General features: G+C 48.4%; 1 pseudogene; it reads left to right on the forward strand.

The window, feature by feature from the left end:
* The first annotated feature begins 15,766 nt into the window (after nucleotides 1–15,766).
* On the forward strand, nucleotides 15,767–16,552 carry LOC136374805 (olfactory receptor 14J1-like; annotated as a pseudogene).
* Nucleotides 16,553–17,243: the final 691 nt, after the last annotated feature.

A 17,243-nucleotide genomic window follows, 5' to 3' on the forward strand; every position in this document is an offset into this window, starting at 1 on the left:
GGGTAGCTTGGCCTTGGCACACATTTGAGGAGGGTGTTTGTTTTCACAAGGGAAACTCAGGAATTTAAAATTGCTAAGAAAGGAAGAAACCCCCTCAATTCCTGATTGCAACCAGTTCTGCAAGTAAAGAAGGTCCCAGGTGAGTGAGGAGAGACAGGATGAGGTTGGGGAATGTGGAGCAGGGTTATCCACACTTGGTCAGTCCTCAAGGCGCAGCCTCTTTCACTAGGCCAGTCCTCTTTTGGTAAGCCCCTGCAAACACTTCTTCTGTAATGAAAACAGTAATAAAATACACCCATGAAAATAAGAATGCATATTTCTTACAAGGTCTTTAAAATATTTCTTTGTAACTCTAAGAATAAAGACTTCCTAATCAACTGCAACAGACCAGAGGGAAATCAAGGCACAGGCATGGTTTTTCAGGATTTGCTTGATTCTAATGACCCCCGTGGTCCATTTGGTGCTGAGCACTGGAACTTCAGAGCCTGAGAGGAGATCACACAAACCTTTCCAGAAGTCCAAGTCAGAGAAACATCCAAGTATCTCAAAGCATTAGTAGGTCCCACTGAGGTCCATCCCCAAGACAGGCCTCTCATGGAGGCCTTGGAAGAGAGAACTGGAGGCCAGGATTGCACAAAAACTTCTCAGAGTCGAAGTCGAACAAAAAAGTACTTAAATTACCCTGAGTACCTTGAGGCATTAATTAGCCCCACTGAGTGTTGTTACTACCTAAGAATCTCAAGAGAATCATTAAAGAAGATATTTGGAGCCCATGATTCCATGAACCTCTTACACTCTGAGCAAAAAAGTCCTTTATTAAACCTTGAGTAGCCTGAATGATTAATGACACACGAGGACTGTTTTTACCGACAAGGAATCCCAAGGGACATGTTAAATCAGATAATAATCATGTGGCCATCATTTCGCTAATCTCTCATAGAGTCACTCTTAAAGAGGAAACACCAAGTTCCTTTGAAATAACTGAAGTAACTTGAAGTATTAATGAGCCCCACTAAGTATTGTTACTGAGAAATCCATTCAAGGGACTAAATAAAGCAGATAATTGGAGGCCAGGATTGCAGAGACCACTCAGAGACTCCAAGGCAAAAGTAAAACCTCAAGTACTTTGAAGAACCTGCAGTCCCTGGGAGCATTAAGGAGCCCCCCAGGGCCATTCCTGACCAAGGCTCCCCAGGGACTCCTTCCAGCACATCCTTGAGGCCACTGCCATGGGAGGGGGATGCTGAGGGCAGGACAAGGGGCTGACAGTGCCCAGCCTTCCTGGGGCTGTGCCAGGAGGCCCCAGGGCCTCAGGACAAGGTGTCTCCTCACAGCCCTTGGTGGCACAGAGCCTCCTGTGCCCCAGGACATCAGGACTTGGCTTCTCTTTGTCCCCACCTGTCATCACTGCCTGCAGTTCTCTGCTCTGCCTGGGGCCTGGGGACACTTTCTCTGTTGTGTCCCTCAGTGGGACCCATTAAAACTTCAGGAAACTTTGGAGTTGGATTCTGACTGGGAGCTCTTGAGAGGTTTCTTCATCTCCCTCTGAGGGACTGATGTTCAGGGCCTCAGCACAAGCCCCAAGAGGGTCATGAAAATCCTTGTGCTGTGTCTGTGCTGATTAGTAGGGCTGGGCTCCTGGCACAGAGGCAGCTCCTGGCAAACAAGAAGAGCTTAAAAACACATTTGTCTTGCTGAGCAGCTCTTCTCCCAGCCCAGCAGGGCTGGGGCACTGCCTGCAGCCAGCCCGGGCACAGCACACAGGCACAGAGCTTCAATCACTCAGGGCTGGGAAGGGGCTGAGAAGTGACTGCGGGAGAATCACTCCCAGCCCTTGGCACAGGAACCTCTGGCTGTAGGACAATGCAGCTGCAGCTCCTGCAGTCATCTCCTACAGCTGGAACATGCCAATGCCTAGAGACTCTGTGAGTACATTCTCTGATTGTGTCTTGTGTGGAGCAGCCAGGGGTGCCCAGGGCTGTCCTGCAGAGCAGGGTCCTGCAGCCCAGGGCGCTGTGCTGGGGCAGGGACTCTGCTGCCTGCCAGGGACAGCTCTCAGCCAGCCCTGGGGGCTGCTCCCAGCACTGGGGGACAGGATCTGGGTGGAAGGAGATAGCTGGTAAGGCTTGGTAGTGTTCTCCTTGTGTGGTGAGGATGCTTCATTGTTCAGGAATGCTCCCAGCATGACATTTAACAATAGAACATTTCCAAGTAGATCAGAAAGGGAGCACAGAGAGGCAAGAGCTACACAAAAGGGAAAATCCTGATTTTTATAATCTACTGCTCTATATTGCTTGGATGGGAAATAGGACATATATATTAATCTTACAGTTAAGGATTACAAAAATAAAACAATTTGCTCTCGGACCTTACTAAACCAGGCAGTAACAAAAATCAGAACAGAGCCCCTTGCAGGCTGCTCCAGTGTTTGCCTTTCCAGCCTCCTGAGGGTTGCTCTGACATTGCCATCAGAGCCTGCAGAGCCAGAGCTGCCCCTGGGCAGTGCCTGAGCTGGGAGGGGTCTGCAGGGCAGAGCTGAGCCCCCAGGGCTGGGCTGGGCTCTGGCAGCACTGGCAGGGCCCAGCCCTGGGCACAGGGAAGCAGCTGCAGGCAGGGACAGCTCCAGGCAGCAGAGCCCTGGGCAGGCAGTGGGGGGAAAGTGCCACCAAGCTGTGCTGGGATATTGGAAGTCCTCTCCAAACTGAACTATTCCATGATTACTGTTGTTACAGATCCCCATGCCAAGACACTGCAAATGTCCAACAGCAGCTCCATCAGCCACTTCCTCCTGCTGGCACTGGCAGACAGGCGGCAGCTGCAGCTCCTGCACTTCTGCCTCTTCCTGGGCATCTCCCTGGCTGCCCTCCTGGGCAACGGCCTCGTCATCAGCGCTGCCGTCTCCTGCGGCCACCACCTGCACAGCCCCATGTTCTTCTTCCTGGTCAACCTGGCCCTCAGCGACCTGGGCTCCATCTGCACCACTGTCCCCAAAGCCATGCACAATTCCCTCTGGGACACCAGGACCATCTCCTATGCAGGATGTGCTGCACAGCTCTTTTTCTTTGTATTCTTGTCCTGGTTTGGAGTAAATTAGGGAAGAACTTCCAGAAGGAGTCCCCTAAACCAAACCTCCACCACCCCTTCCCCCCCCCCAGCCCTGGGTTCGGGAAGGAAAATACCTCGGAGGAAAGTGGAAAAACCAGTTTATTGACAAAAATACACTCCCCAACACCGAATAGTGGGAAAGACGGGTTACTGTGATGATGAGGAGGGTGCTGACGCATCTCTGTCTGGCCCGGGTCTTCTCCAACTTCTCAGGTCAGGTCAGGTCCAAAGCTGGTTCAAACCTTGTGGGGGGAAAAGAAGAAGGGAAAAAAAAAAAAAAAAACAAACAGAAGCAGCAGAGGGGAAGAAGAACGGCGGCAGGGGCAGCCGGAGAGCAAAGTGAAGTAAAGCGAAGCGAAGAAGGCAAAAGCAGCCGAGCTAGCTAAAGCCAGAGCCGAAAACAGCCAAGAAGGAAAATGAAGGCAGGAAATGCAGGCTCCCGCGCAAGAGGGCGGGATTCAGCTGCGAGACATAACAACATATCCAAGATATGGGATGGATATATGGGATAGGAGGCAGCTCAACCCAGAACATTCCACCCCTTATCCCATATATCCATCCAATTAAAACTTTCATCTCACTTACTCAGACCTTTAGCACTTACACATTTCCGTCCGTCTTACTTGCTCAGACCTTCGACACTTATACGTTTCCTTCTGTTTCATGTCTAACTGATCTAACACACAGACAATGGTAGTAACATTCAGCACATATCAATCTCACCCCATATTCAGATCTCCCTGAGGTACACATCGCATTGTTCCATCTTTCTGCATTATCCACCATGTACAACCCGGTCCTCGAGCAGAGACAACTCCAGGGATGGGTTTGCCTGTACTCGAGTCAGGGTTGATCCATACTGTCTTTCCCAACAAACCTCTAACATGGGCCACTGGGACTTTATCTCCATCTACTACATTAAGGTGCTGGGACTGAGCAGGACCCGCTCGTTGGTGGAACCTCGAGTGTTAACTAACCAGGTGGCTTTTGCTAAATGCTGCTCCCAATTTTTTAAGGACCCTCCACCCAATGCTTTCAGGGTGGTTTTTAACAGCCCATTGTACCTCTCCACTTTACCTGCGGCTGGTGCATGGTAGGGGATATGATATACCCATTCAATGCCATGTTCCCTAGCCCAGGTTTTAATAAGATTATTTTTGAAATGAGTCCCATTGTCTGACTCAATTCTCTCAGGAGTGCTGTGCCTCCAAAGGACCTGCTTTTCAAGGCCCAGGATGGTGTTGCGGGCTGTAGCATGAGACACAGGATAGGTTTCCAACCATCCCGTGGTGGCTTCTACCATGGTCAGCACATGGCGCGTGCCTTGGCGGGTTTGAGGCAGTGTGATGTAATCAATCTGCCAGGCCTCCCCATACTTATACTTAGACCACCGCCCTCCATACCAGAGAGGCTTCATCCGCTTGGCTTGCTTAATGGCAGCACTAGTCTCACAGTCACTGATAACTTGAAAAATGCTGTCCATGGTTAAATCCACCCCTCGGTCTCGTGCCCACTTATAGGTGGCATCTCTACCTTGGTGACCTGAGGCATCATGGGCCCATCGTGCTAGAAATAACTCTCCCTTGTGCTCCCAGTCAAGATCTATCTTCAACTCCCCTATCTTTGCAGCTTGATCTACCCGCTGATTATTTTGCTGCTCCTCATTAGCTCTACTCTTGGGGACATGGGCATCTACATGGCGAATCTTCACAGGTAGGGTTTCTAACTGGGCTGCGATATCTTTCCACTCTTCAGCAGCCCAAATTGGTTTACCTCTACGCTGCCAGTTCGCCTCTTTCCATTTCTTCAGCCATCCCCACAGAGCATTGGCTACCATCCAAGAATCAGTGTATAGATAGAGCCTTGGCCACTTCTCTCTCTTTGCAATATCTAGGGCCAGTTGAATTGCTTTAAGTTCAGCAAATTGACTGGATCCACCCTCTCCCTCAACGACCCCTACGACCTGTCGTGTGGGGCTCCATACAGCTGCCTTCCACCTCCGACCCATCCCTATGACATGGCAGGAACCGTCGGTGAATAAAGCGTAACACATTTCCTCTGCTGGCAACTGGTCGTATGGCGGAGCTTCCTCAACCCGGGTCACTGGTTCTTGTTCTTCATCTGCAACACTGAAACTTTCACCTTTGGGCCAGTTTGTAATTACTTCCAAAATTCCAGGGCGATTCAATTTCCCAACTTGAGCGCGTTGTACAATGAGGGCAATCCACTTGCTCCAGGTAGCACTGGTGGCGTGGTGGGTGGAGGGAACCTTTCCTCTAAACATCCACCCTAGCACTGGTAGTCGGGATACCAGGAGGAGTTGTGCTTTCATACCTATAGCCTCTGAGGTGGCCCGAACCCCTTCATAGGCTGCTAGAACTTCCTTTTCTGTTGGAGTATAGCTGGCTTCCGACCCTCGGTAACTTCGACTCCAAAATCCCAGTGGTCGGCCTTGAGTCTCCCCAGGTACCTTCTGCCAAAGGCTCCAGGACAGACCGTGGCTCCCGGCTGCAGAATAGAGCACGTTCTTCACGTCCGGTCCCGTCCTGACTGGGCCAAGGGCTACCGCGTGAGCAATCTCCTGTTTAATCTGAGTAAAAGCGTGTTGCTGCTCAGGGCCCCACTGGAAAGTGTTTTTCTTGCGAGTTACCAGGTGGAGAGGGTTTACAATCTGACTATATTCTGGAATATGCATCCTCCAAAAACCTATGACACCTAGGAAAGCTTGTGTCTCCTTGTTAGTTGGTGGAGACATCGCCGTGATCTTATTGATGACATCAGTGGGAATCTGACGCCGTCCATCTTCCCACTTAATTCCCAGGAACTGAATTTCTCTAGCAGGTCCTTTAACTTTGCTCTTCTTGATGGCAAAACCAGCTTTCAGGAGAATCTGGATAATCTTCTCTCCTTTTTCAAACACTTCAGCTGCAGTGTTCCCCCACACAATGATGTCATCGATGTACTGCAGATGTTCTGGAGCCTCACCTTCTTCCAATACAGTTTGGATCAATCCATGACAAATGGTAGGACTGTGCTTCCACCCCTGGGGCAGTCGATTCCAAGTGTACTGCACACCCCTCCAGGTGAAAGCAAACTGAGGCCTGCATTCTGCAACCAGAGGAATGGAGAAAAAGGCATTGGCGATGTCAATAGTGGCATACCACCTTGCTGCCTTGGACTCCAGCTCATACTGGAGTTCCAACGTGTCCGGCACGGCAGCGCTCAGTGGTGGAGTCACTTCATTCAATGCCCTGTACTCCACAGTCAACCTCCATTCTCCATCCGACCTGCGCACAGGCCAGATGGGGCTGTTAAAGGGTGAGTGGGTTTTACAGACCACCCCTTGGCTCTCCAACTTACGAATCATTTTGTGGATGGGAATCACTGCATCTCGAACTGTTCTATACTGCCGCCGATGCACTATAGAAGTGGCGACTGGCACCTGCTGATCTTCTACTTTTAACAATCCCACAGCAGATGGGTCATCTGATAGTCCAGACAGGGTGTTCAGTTGCTTAACACCCTCTGTTTCTACAGATGCTATTCCAAATGCCCATCTGAATCCCTTTGGGTCTTTGAAATGCCCATTCCGAAGAAAATCTATGCCCAGAATACACGGGGCCTCTGGGTCGGTCACAATCAGGTGTCTCTGCCAGTCCTTTCCAGTCAGGCTCACCTCAGCCTCCAACAAAGTCAACTCTTGTACTCCCCCTGTCACCCCGGCAATGGAAATTGGTTCTGCCCCCACATGTTCCGATGGCACCAAAGTACATTGCGATCCAGTGTTCACCAAAGCCTCATGTCTCTGTGGCGCCGATGTGCCAGGCCATCGAATCCACACAGTCCAAAACACACGATTCTCCCCAACCCCTACCTGGCTAGAGGCAGGGCCCCTCTAAGCCTGATTATCTTTCTTTCTTTGGACATATGTCCTAGAGGTTCCCTCCAGGGGATCAGACATATCACCGTCGTCCCGGCTGCAGACAACTGGTGCTGCTCTCTGTTTAGTAGGACTTCCTCTTTGAATCCTACCTTCTTTCAATTTACGCACCCGTTGTGCCAGAGCAGCAGTGGGTTTTCCGTCCCACCTCCTCATGTCCTCCCCAGCTTCACGCAAGAAGACCCACAACTCGGTTCGCGGAGTGCGCCTTCTCTCCCCAACAGAGGTACGCCCGCGTTGAACACCAGGGTCTCTAATTTGAATGGCCGAAATTTGGAGGAAGTCCTCCCTAATCTCTTCCCTGAGTTTTTTGTGATTTTCCTCTAATTTATCTTCCAATTTCTGCAGTCGTGTTTCCACAGCTGCAATCCTGGCGTGAGTTGGGCCATGTACTGAATCAGCATATGCTCGAAGCTTCCTTGCCATATCGAGCACGATTTCGTGTGTCTCCTCCTCCTTCATTATTGCTAGAGCAGAAGCGTATTCAGATGGTCCAAGTCGTACAAGTTTTCACCACATCACGGGTGTACATGGTACCAAATCTGGGTTCTTAGTGTTTAGGTCATCTGAGAAGATAATCTCTGCCACTGCCATTTCTCTCAAGCGTTGAATCCCTTGTTCTATGGTCTTCCACTGGGTCTGCTGCATGTAGAGATCGTCTGCACACAGGTATCTTTGTGCCACACTTCCCAGGACTCGTTCCCAGAGACTGCAAGGGGTAGCCACCCTCATCATTCCTTGGTCAATAACTGGATCATGTGACAGGGAGCCCAAATGCCTTGCTTCAGTGCCATCCAGAATTGTAGCTTCGCCTGCAGCATCCCAGAGACGGACTAACCAACTAATTATAGACTCATCTGGTCGTCGAGTGTAATCCTTTCTCAAACCTCGAAGGTCCTTCAGGGAAAAAGCATCAGTAGAGGGTCTTGATCTTGTGCCAGCTGGTTGGACATTTGATCTTAGGCCAGTTGATCCGGCTCCCAACCGGGTGTCAGTTAGTTCGGCTTCTGATTTTATGTCAGTTTTTCCAGCTTCTGATTGGGTGTCCTCGGGAGGCCTTGAGGGCCCTTCACCTTCATCATCATCATCCTCTACTGGTCGATCAGTCTTTCGTGCTCTCTTTGCCCCTGCGACTGCCAGTGTCTTAGACTCCCTGTCTGGTTTAGCTGTCGGCCTGGAGCCCAGGATATTAGCTGCAGCCTGAGTGACTGGGGTGGTAACTAGCTTATCTCCCTGTTCCCTTTCTTTTATCTGCTGTCCTTCAGTATCTAGCAGAGTACGGTAAACATATGCCAGGGCCCAGCTCACAGTAATAATCCTTTTCTCCTTGGTATTACCACGGAACTTCTCTTTCAAATACTTCGCCACCTCAGCTGGGTTCTGAATTTGTTCAGATGGGAAGTCCCAGACTATAGGATCAGAAAATTCCTTTAAAATTTGGCCCATATCTTCCCATTTCCCACTCCACTCAAGATTTCTCTTTGTTGGCTTTACCCCTAAATCAGGAGTCTCGTTAGCTCTTTTAGAAATCTCAGCTTTCATTTTATATAAACTGCAGACAGTATAGAAAAGACTTACTAGATTAAATGCCAGAAAGATGGTCTCTTTAACACTCAGGGGAAACTGAACATTTTCTAATAGAGATGTAAAAAGTTCAAAGGAGAAGAGGGAAGACAGAGGCTGAAAAAACTCTTCTCTTGCTTCTCCCCTAACAAACTGAATGCACCACCATAACAACGAACTATACACTTCTGGAACAGATTTAAGCATCTTAACAGCCCTTCTATAAAGCATCACAAGCAAGCCCAGCCCAATGAATATTCTGGTTAGTGCCCCACGGCCCCAAAAACTACGTATTAGTAGCAATACCAGAGCTTTTTCTATGTAAGGGAATAACCCTAGGTACCACAGAGGTATTAAAACCTCAGAAATCCCTGGGGACCAGAAATATTGGCAGGTTTTCACCCCGAATAACATTATGAATCCAGAAAAAAACATCCCAATACACCCACAAAACAACTAGAACCACCAATATTATTATTAAGGTTTTTTCCACTTTCTCTGGCCCTTTCCTGGCCAACGCACCAAGAAATGTCCTGGTTTGGAGTAAAATAGGGAAGAAGCTCCAAAAGGAGTCCCCTAAACCAAACCTCCACCACCCCTTCCCCCCCCCAGCCCTGGGTTCGGGAAGGAAAATATCTCGGAAGAAAGTGGAAAAACCGGTTTATTGACAAAAATACACTCCCCAACACCGAATAGTGGGAAAGACGGGTTACTGTGATGATGAGGAGGGTGCTGACGCATCTCTGTCTGGCCCGGGTCTTCTCCAACTTCTCAGGTCAGGTCAGGTCCAAAGCTGGTTCAAACCTTGTGGGGGGAAAAGAAGAAGGGAAAAAAAAAAAAAAAACAAACAGAAGCAGCAGAGGGGAAGAAGAACGGCGGCAGGGGCAGCCGGAGAGCAAAGTGAAGTAAAGCGAAGCGAAGAAGGCAAAAGCAGCCGAGCTAGCTAAAGCCAGAGCCGAAAACAGCCAAGAAGGAAAATGAAGGCAGGAAATGCAGGCTCCCGCGCAAGAGGGCGGGATTCAGCTGCGAGACATAACAACATATCCAAGATATGGGATGGATATATGGGATAGGAGGCAGCTCAACCCAGAACATTCCACCCCTTATCCCATATATCCATTCAATTAAAACTTTCATCTCACTTACTCAGACCTTTAACACTTACACATTTCCGTCCGTCTTACTTGCTCAGACCTTCGACACTTATACGTTTCCTTCTGTTTATGTCTAACTGATCTAACACGCAGACAATGGTAGTAACATTCAGCACATATCAATCTTACCCCATATTCAGATCTCCCTGAGGTACACATTGCATTGTTCCATCTTTCTGCATTATCCACCATGTACAACCCGGTCCTCGAGCAGAGACAACTCCATGGATGGGTTTGCCTGTACTCGAGTCAGGGTTGATCCATACTGTCTTTCCCAACAAACCTCTAACATGGGCCACTGGGACTTTATCTCCATCTACTACATTAAGGTGCTGGGACTGAGCAGGACCCGCTCGTTGGTGGAACCTCGAGTGTTAACTAACCAGGTGGCTTTTGCTAAATGCTGCTCCCAATTTTTTAAGGACCCTCCACCCAATGCTTTCAGGGTGGTTTTTAACAGCCCATTGTACCTCTCCACTTTACCTGCGGCTGGTGCATGGTAGGGGATATGATATACCCATTCAATGCCATGTTCCCTAGCCCAGGTTTTAATAAGATTATTTTTGAAATGAGTCCCATTGTCTGACTCAATTCTCTCAGGAGTGCTGTGCCTCCAAAGGACCTGCTTTTCAAGGCCCAGGATGGTGTTGCGGGCTGTAGCATGAGACACAGGATAGGTTTCCAACCATCCCGTGGTGGCTTCTACCATGGTCAGCACATGGCGCGTGCCTTGGCGGGTTTGAGGCAGTGTGATGTAATCAATCTGCCAGGCCTCCCCATACTTATACTTAGACCACCGCCCTCCATACCAGAGAGGCTTCATCCGCTTGGCTTGCTTAATGGCAGCACTAGTCTCACAGTCACTGATAACTTGAAAAATGCTGTCCATGGTTAAATCCACCCCTCGGTCTCGTGCCCACTTATAGGTGGCATCTCTACCTTGGTGACCTGAGGCATCATGGGCCCATCGTGCTAGAAATAACTCTCCCTTGTGCTCCCAGTCAAGATCTATCTTCAACTCCCCTATCTTTGCAGCTTCATCTACCCGCTGATTATTTTGCTGCTCCTCATTAGCTCTACTCTTGGGGACATGGGCATCTACATGGCGAATCTTCACAGGTAGGGTTTCTAACTGGGCTGCGATATCTTTCCACTCTTCAGCAGCCCAAATTGGTTTACCTCTACGCTGCCAGTTCGCCTCTTTCCATTTCTTCAGCCATCCCCACAGAGCATTGGCTACCATCCAAGAATCAGTGTATAGATAGAGCCTTGGCCACTTCTCTCTCTTTGCAATATCTAGGGCCAGTTGAATTGCTTTAAGTTCAGCAAATTGACTGGATCCACCCTCTCCCTCAACGACCCCTACGACCTGTCGTGTGGGGCTCCATACAGCTGCCTTCCACCTCCGACCCATCCCTATGACATGGCAGGAACCGTCGGTGAATAAAGCGTAACATATTTCCTCTGCTGGCAACTGGTCGTATGGCGGAGCTTCCTCAACCCGGGTCACTGGTTCTTGTTCTTCATCTGCAACACTGAAACTTTCACCTTTGGGCCAGTTTGTAATTACTTCCAAAATTCCAGGGCGATTCAATTTCCCAACTTGAGCGCGTTGTACAATGAGGGCAATCCACTTGCTCCAGGTAGCACTGGTGGCGTGGTGGGTGGAGGGAACCTTTCCTCTAAACATCCACCCTAGCACTGGTAGTCGGGATACCAGGAGGAGTTGTGCTTTCATACCTATAGCCTCTGAGGTGGCCCGAACCCCTTCATAGGCTGCTAGAACTTCCTTTTCTGTTGGAGTATAGCTGGCTTCCGACCCTCGGTAACTTCGACTCCAAAATCCCAGTGGTCGGCCTTGAGTCTCCCCAGGTACCTTCTGCCAAAGGCTCCAGGACAGACCGTGGCTCCCGGCTGCAGAATAGAGCACGTTCTTCACGTCCGGTCCCGTCCTGACTGGGCCAAGGGCTACCGCGTGAGCAATCTCCTGTTTAATCTGAGTAAAAGCGTGTTGCTGCTCAGGGCCCCACTGGAAAGTGTTTTTCTTGCGAGTTACCAGGTGGAGAGGGTTTACAATCTGGCTATATTCTGGAATATGCATCCTCCAAAAACCTATGACACCTAGGAAAGCTTGTGTCTCCTTGTTAGTTGGTGGAGACATCGCCGTGATCTTATTGATGACATCAGTGGGAATCTGACGCCGTCCATCTTCCCACTTAATTCCCAGGAACTGAATTTCTCTAGCAGGTCGTTTAACTTTGCTCTTCTTGATGGCAAAACCAGCTTTCAGGAGAATCTGGATAATCTTCTCTCCTTTTTCAAACACTTCAGCTGCAGTGTTCCCCCACACAATGATGTCATCGATGTATTGCAGATGTTCTGGAGCCTCACCTTCTTCCAATACAGTTTGGATCAATCCATGACAAATGGTAGGACTGTGCTTCCACCCCTGGGGCAGTCGATTCCAAGTGTACTGCACACCCCTCCAGGTGAAAGCAAACTGAGGCCTGCATTCTGCAACCAGAGGAATGGAGAAAAAGGCATTGGCGATGTCAATAGTGGCATACCACCTTGCTGCCTTGGACTCCAGCTCATACTGGAGTTCCAACGTGTCCGGCACGGCAGCGCTCAGTGGTGGAGTCACTTCATTCAATGCCCTGTACTCCACAGTCAACCTCCATTCTCCATCCGACCTGCGCACAGGCCAGATGGGGCTGTTAAAGGGTGAGTGGGTTTTACAGACCACCCCTTGGCTCTCCAACTTACGAATCATTTTGTGGATGGGAATCACTGCATCTCGAACTGTTCTATACTGCCGCCGATGCACTATGGAAGTGGCGACTGGTACCTGCTGATCTTCTACTTTTAACAATCCCACAGCAGATGGGTCATCCGATAGTCCAGACAGGGTGTTCAGTTGCTTAACACCCTCTGTTTCTACAGATGCTATTCCAAATGCCCATCTGAATCCCTTTGGGTCTTTGAAATGCCCATTCCGAAGAAAATCTATGCCCAGAATACACGGGGCCTCTGGGTCGGTCACAATCAGGTGTCTCTGCCAGTCCTTTCCAGTCAGGCTCACCTCAGCCTCCAACAAAGTCAACTCTTGTACTCCCCCTGTCACCCCGGCAATGGAAATTGGTTCTGCCCCCACATGTTCCGATGGCACCAAAGTACATTGCGATCCAGTGTCCACCAAAGCCTCATGTCTCTGTGGCGCCGATGTGCCAGGCCATCGAATCCACACAGTCCAAAACACACGATTCTCCCCAACTTCTACCTGGCTAGAGGCAGGGCCCCTCTAAGCCTGATTATCTTTCTTTCTTTGGACATATGTCCTAGAGGTTCCCTCCAGGGGATCAGACATATCACCGTCGTCCCGGCTGCAGACAACTGGTGCTGCTCTCTGTTTAGTAGGACTTCCTCTTTGAATCCTACCTTCTTTCAATTTACGCACCCGTTGTGCCAGAGCAGCAGTGGGTTTTCCGTCCCACCTCCTCATGTCCTCCCCAGCTTCACGCAAGAAGACCCACAACTCGGTTCGCGGAGTGCGCCTTCTCTCCCCAACAGAGGTACGCCCGCGTTGAACACCAGGGTCTCTAATTTGAATGGCCGAAATTTGGAGGAAGTCCTCCCTAATCTCTTCCCTGAGTTTTTTGTGATTTTCCTCTAATTTATCTTCCAATTTCTGCAGTCGTGTTTCCACAGCTGCAATCCTGGCGTGAGTTGGGCCATGTACTGAATCAGCATATGCTCGAAGCTTCCTTGCCATATCGAGCACGATTTCGTGTGTCTCCTCCTCCTTCATTATTGCTAGAGCAGAAGCGTATTCAGATGGTCCAAGTCGTACAAGTTTTCACCACATCACGGGTGTACATGGTACCAAATCTGGGTTCTTAGTGTTTAGGTCATCTGAGAAGATAATCTCTGCCACTGCCATTTCTCTCAAGCGTTGAATCCCTTGTTCTATGGTCTTCCAATGGGTCTGCTGCATGTAGAGATCGTCTGCACACAGGTATCTTTGTGCCACACTTCCCAGGACTCGTTCCCAGAGACTGCAAGGGGTAGCCACCCTCATCATTCCTTGGTCAATAACTGGATCATGTGACAGGGAGCCCAAATGCCTTGCTTCAGTGCCATCCAGAATTGTAGCTTCGCCTGCAGCATCCCAGAGACGGACTAACCAACTAATTATAGACTCATCTGGTCGTCGCGTGTAATCCTTTCTCAAACCTCGAAGGTCCTTCAGGGAAAAAGCATCAGTAGAGGGTCTTGATCTTGTGCCAGCTGGTTGGACATTTGATCTTAGGCCAGTTGATCCGGCTCCCAACCGGGTGTCAGTTAGTTCGGCTTCTGATTTTATGTCAGTTTTTCCAGCTTCTGATTGGGTGTCCTCGGGAGGCCTTGAGGGCCCTTCACCTTCATCATCATCATCCTCTACTGGTCGATCAGTCTTTCGTGCTCTCTTTGCCCCTGCGACTGCCAGTGTCTTAGACTCCCTGTCTGGTTTAGCTGTCGGCCTGGAGCCCAGGATATTAGCTGCAGCCTGAGTGACTGGGGTGGTAACTAGCTTATCTCCCTGTTCCCTTTCTTTTATCTGCTGTCCTTCAGTATCTAGCAGAGTACGGTAAACATATGCCAGGGCCCAGCTCACAGTAATAATCCTTTTCTCCTTGGTATTACCACGGAACTTCTCTTTCAAATACTTCGCCACCTCAGCTGGGTTCTGAATTTGTTCAGATGGGAAGTCCCAGACTATAGGATCAGAAAATTCCTTTAAAATTTGGCCCATATCTTCCCATTTCCCACTCCACTCAAGATTTCTCTTTGTTGGCTTTACCCCTAAATCAGGAGTCTCGTTAGCTCTTTTAGAAATCTCAGCTTTCATTTTATATAAACTGCAGACAGTATAGAAAAGACTTACTAGATTAAATGCCAGAAAGATGGTCTCTTTAACACTCAGGGGAAACTGAACATTTTCTAATAGAGATGTAAAAAGTTCAAAGGAGAAGAGGGAAGACAGAGGCTGAAAAACTCTTCTCTTGCTTCTCCCCTAACAAACTGAATGCACCACCATAACAACGAACTATACACTTCTGGAACAGATTTAAGCATCTTAACAGCCCTTCTATAAAGCATCACAAGCAAGCCCAGCCCAATGAATATTCTGGTTAGTGCCCCACGGCCCCAAAAACTACGTATTAGTAGCAATACCAGAGCTTTTTCTATGTAAGGGAATAACCCTAGGTACCACAGAGGTATTAAAACCTCAGAAATCCCTGGGGACCAGAAATATTGGCAGGTTTTCACCCCGAATAACATTATGAATCCAGAAAAAAACATCCCAATACACCCACAAAACAACTAGAACCACCAATATTATTATTAAGGTTTTTCCACTTTCTCTGGCCCTTTCCTGGCCAACGCACCAAGAAATGTCCTGGTTTGGAGTAAAATAGGGAAGAAGCTCCAAAAGGAGTCCCCTAAACCAAACCTCCACCACCCCTTCCCCCCCCCAGCCCTGGGTTCGGGAAGGAAAATATCTCGGAAGAAAGTGGAAAAACCGGTTTATTGACAAAAATACACTCCCCAACACCGAATAGTGGGAAAGACGGGTTACTGTGATGATGAGGAGGGTGCTGACGCGTCTCTGTCTGGTCCGGGTCTTCTCCAACTTCTCAGGTCAGGTCAGGTCCGGAGCCGGTTCAAACCTTGTGGGGGGAAAGGAAGGAGGGAAAAAAAAAACAAACAGAAGCAGCGGGAGGGGGAAGAAAAACGACGGCAGGGGCAGCCGGAGAGCAAAGCGAAGGAAAGCTAAGCGAAGAAGGCAAAAGCAGCCGAGCTAGCTAAAGCCAGAGCCAAAAACAGCCATGAAGGAAAAAGAAGGCAGGAACTGCAGGCTCCCGCCCAAGAGGGTGGGATTCAGCTGCGAGACATAACAACATATCCAAGATATGGGATGGATATATGGGATAGGAGGCAGCTCAACCCAGAACAATTCTTCATCTCAGTAGAGTTATTCCTGCTGACCATCATGTGCTACGATCGCTACATGTCCATCTGCAAACCCCTGCACTACGGGACCCTCCTGGGCAGCAGAGCTTGTGCCCACATGGCAGCAGCTGCCTGGGCCAGTGCCTTTCTCTATGCTCTCATGCACACAGCCAATACATTTTCCCTGCCCCTGTGCCATGGTAATGCCATGGGCCAGTTCTTCTGTGAAATCCCAGAGATCCTCAAGCTCTCCTGCTCACACTCCTACTTCAGGGAACTTGGGTTGCTTGCAGTTAGTGCTTCTTTAGCACTTGGCTGTTTTGTGTTCATTGTTTTCTCCTATGTGCAGATCTTCAGGGCCGTGCTGAGGATCCCCTCTGAGCAGAGACGGCACAAAGCCTCTTCCACCTGCCTCCCTCACCTGGCCGTGGTCTCTCTGTTTCTTCAGCACTGCCATGTTTGCCCACCTGAAGCCCTCCTCCATCTCCTCTCCATCCCTGGATCTGGTCCTGTCAGTTCTGTACTCGGTGGTGCCTCCAGCCCTGAACCCCCTCATCTACAGCCTGAGGAACCAGGAGCTCAAGGCTGCAGTTTGGACACTGATCACTGGATGGTTTCGGAAACATTAATCTGCTGGCCAATTTCTGCAAATCACTTGTAATAAAATTAATCTTTGATAGTACCTGATGGTGTGGTAGTGGGTTTTTTCTTTGATTTTTATAATTTTAATCTTGTCCACAAAGTAATGTCGTTTTATGTGCCTGCATTTATTTACTCTAAATTTCGGAGGAAATTTTTAAATTTTTCAATGGATATTTTTGTAGAGAAAACTTTTTTTCTTTAGGGTTTTTTTTTTTTTTTTTTTTTTTTTTTTTTTGTTTTTTTTTTTTTTCTTTTTTCTAGGGGGGTGGGTTTTTTTTGGTTTTTTGTTTGTTTGTTTGTTTGTTTGTTTGTTTGCTTGTTTTTTTGTTTGTTTTTCTGGGAAAAGAATTTTTTTTTTAGAAATAGGGAGAATTTTTTTTATTTGATCGGCAAAATTCTTACACGCATAAAGAATGAATAAAACTAAGTGAAATAATAATTTTTTTTTTTTGCTGTTTTGAAGAGAGATGGCAAAACTTAGAGTTTTTTGCCAAGAGTTATTTTTTTATTAGTTTTATTTTTTTTTGTCACTGGAAAATGTTGAAGTTCAGGCCCAGTGGTCTGTGCGTATAAGATTTTGGTGGGTTTTTTTGTTTTTTAGTTTAGAGGATATTTAAATAGTTTAAGAAAAAGAAAAAAAAATAGTTCAGGAAACTTTTTTGTTTTAGTTAGCTAGATTAATGAAAAGGAACCCCCTCCCCCCCCTCCCTTTTTTTTTGGCGGTTGTTTGTGCATATGATGAACATACACAGTTTTGAGGAAAAAGAAAAAAATGCAGATGAGTGACCACTGTTTTTTGAAATAAACTGTGTTTCTTTTTTGTTGTTGTTGTTGTTTTACTTTTA

The sequence above is a fragment of the Sylvia atricapilla genome, unplaced genomic scaffold, assembly GCF_009819655.1.
Source record: "Sylvia atricapilla isolate bSylAtr1 unplaced genomic scaffold, bSylAtr1.pri scaffold_138_arrow_ctg1, whole genome shotgun sequence".
NCBI classification, from domain to species: Eukaryota; Metazoa; Chordata; class Aves; order Passeriformes; family Sylviidae; genus Sylvia; species Sylvia atricapilla.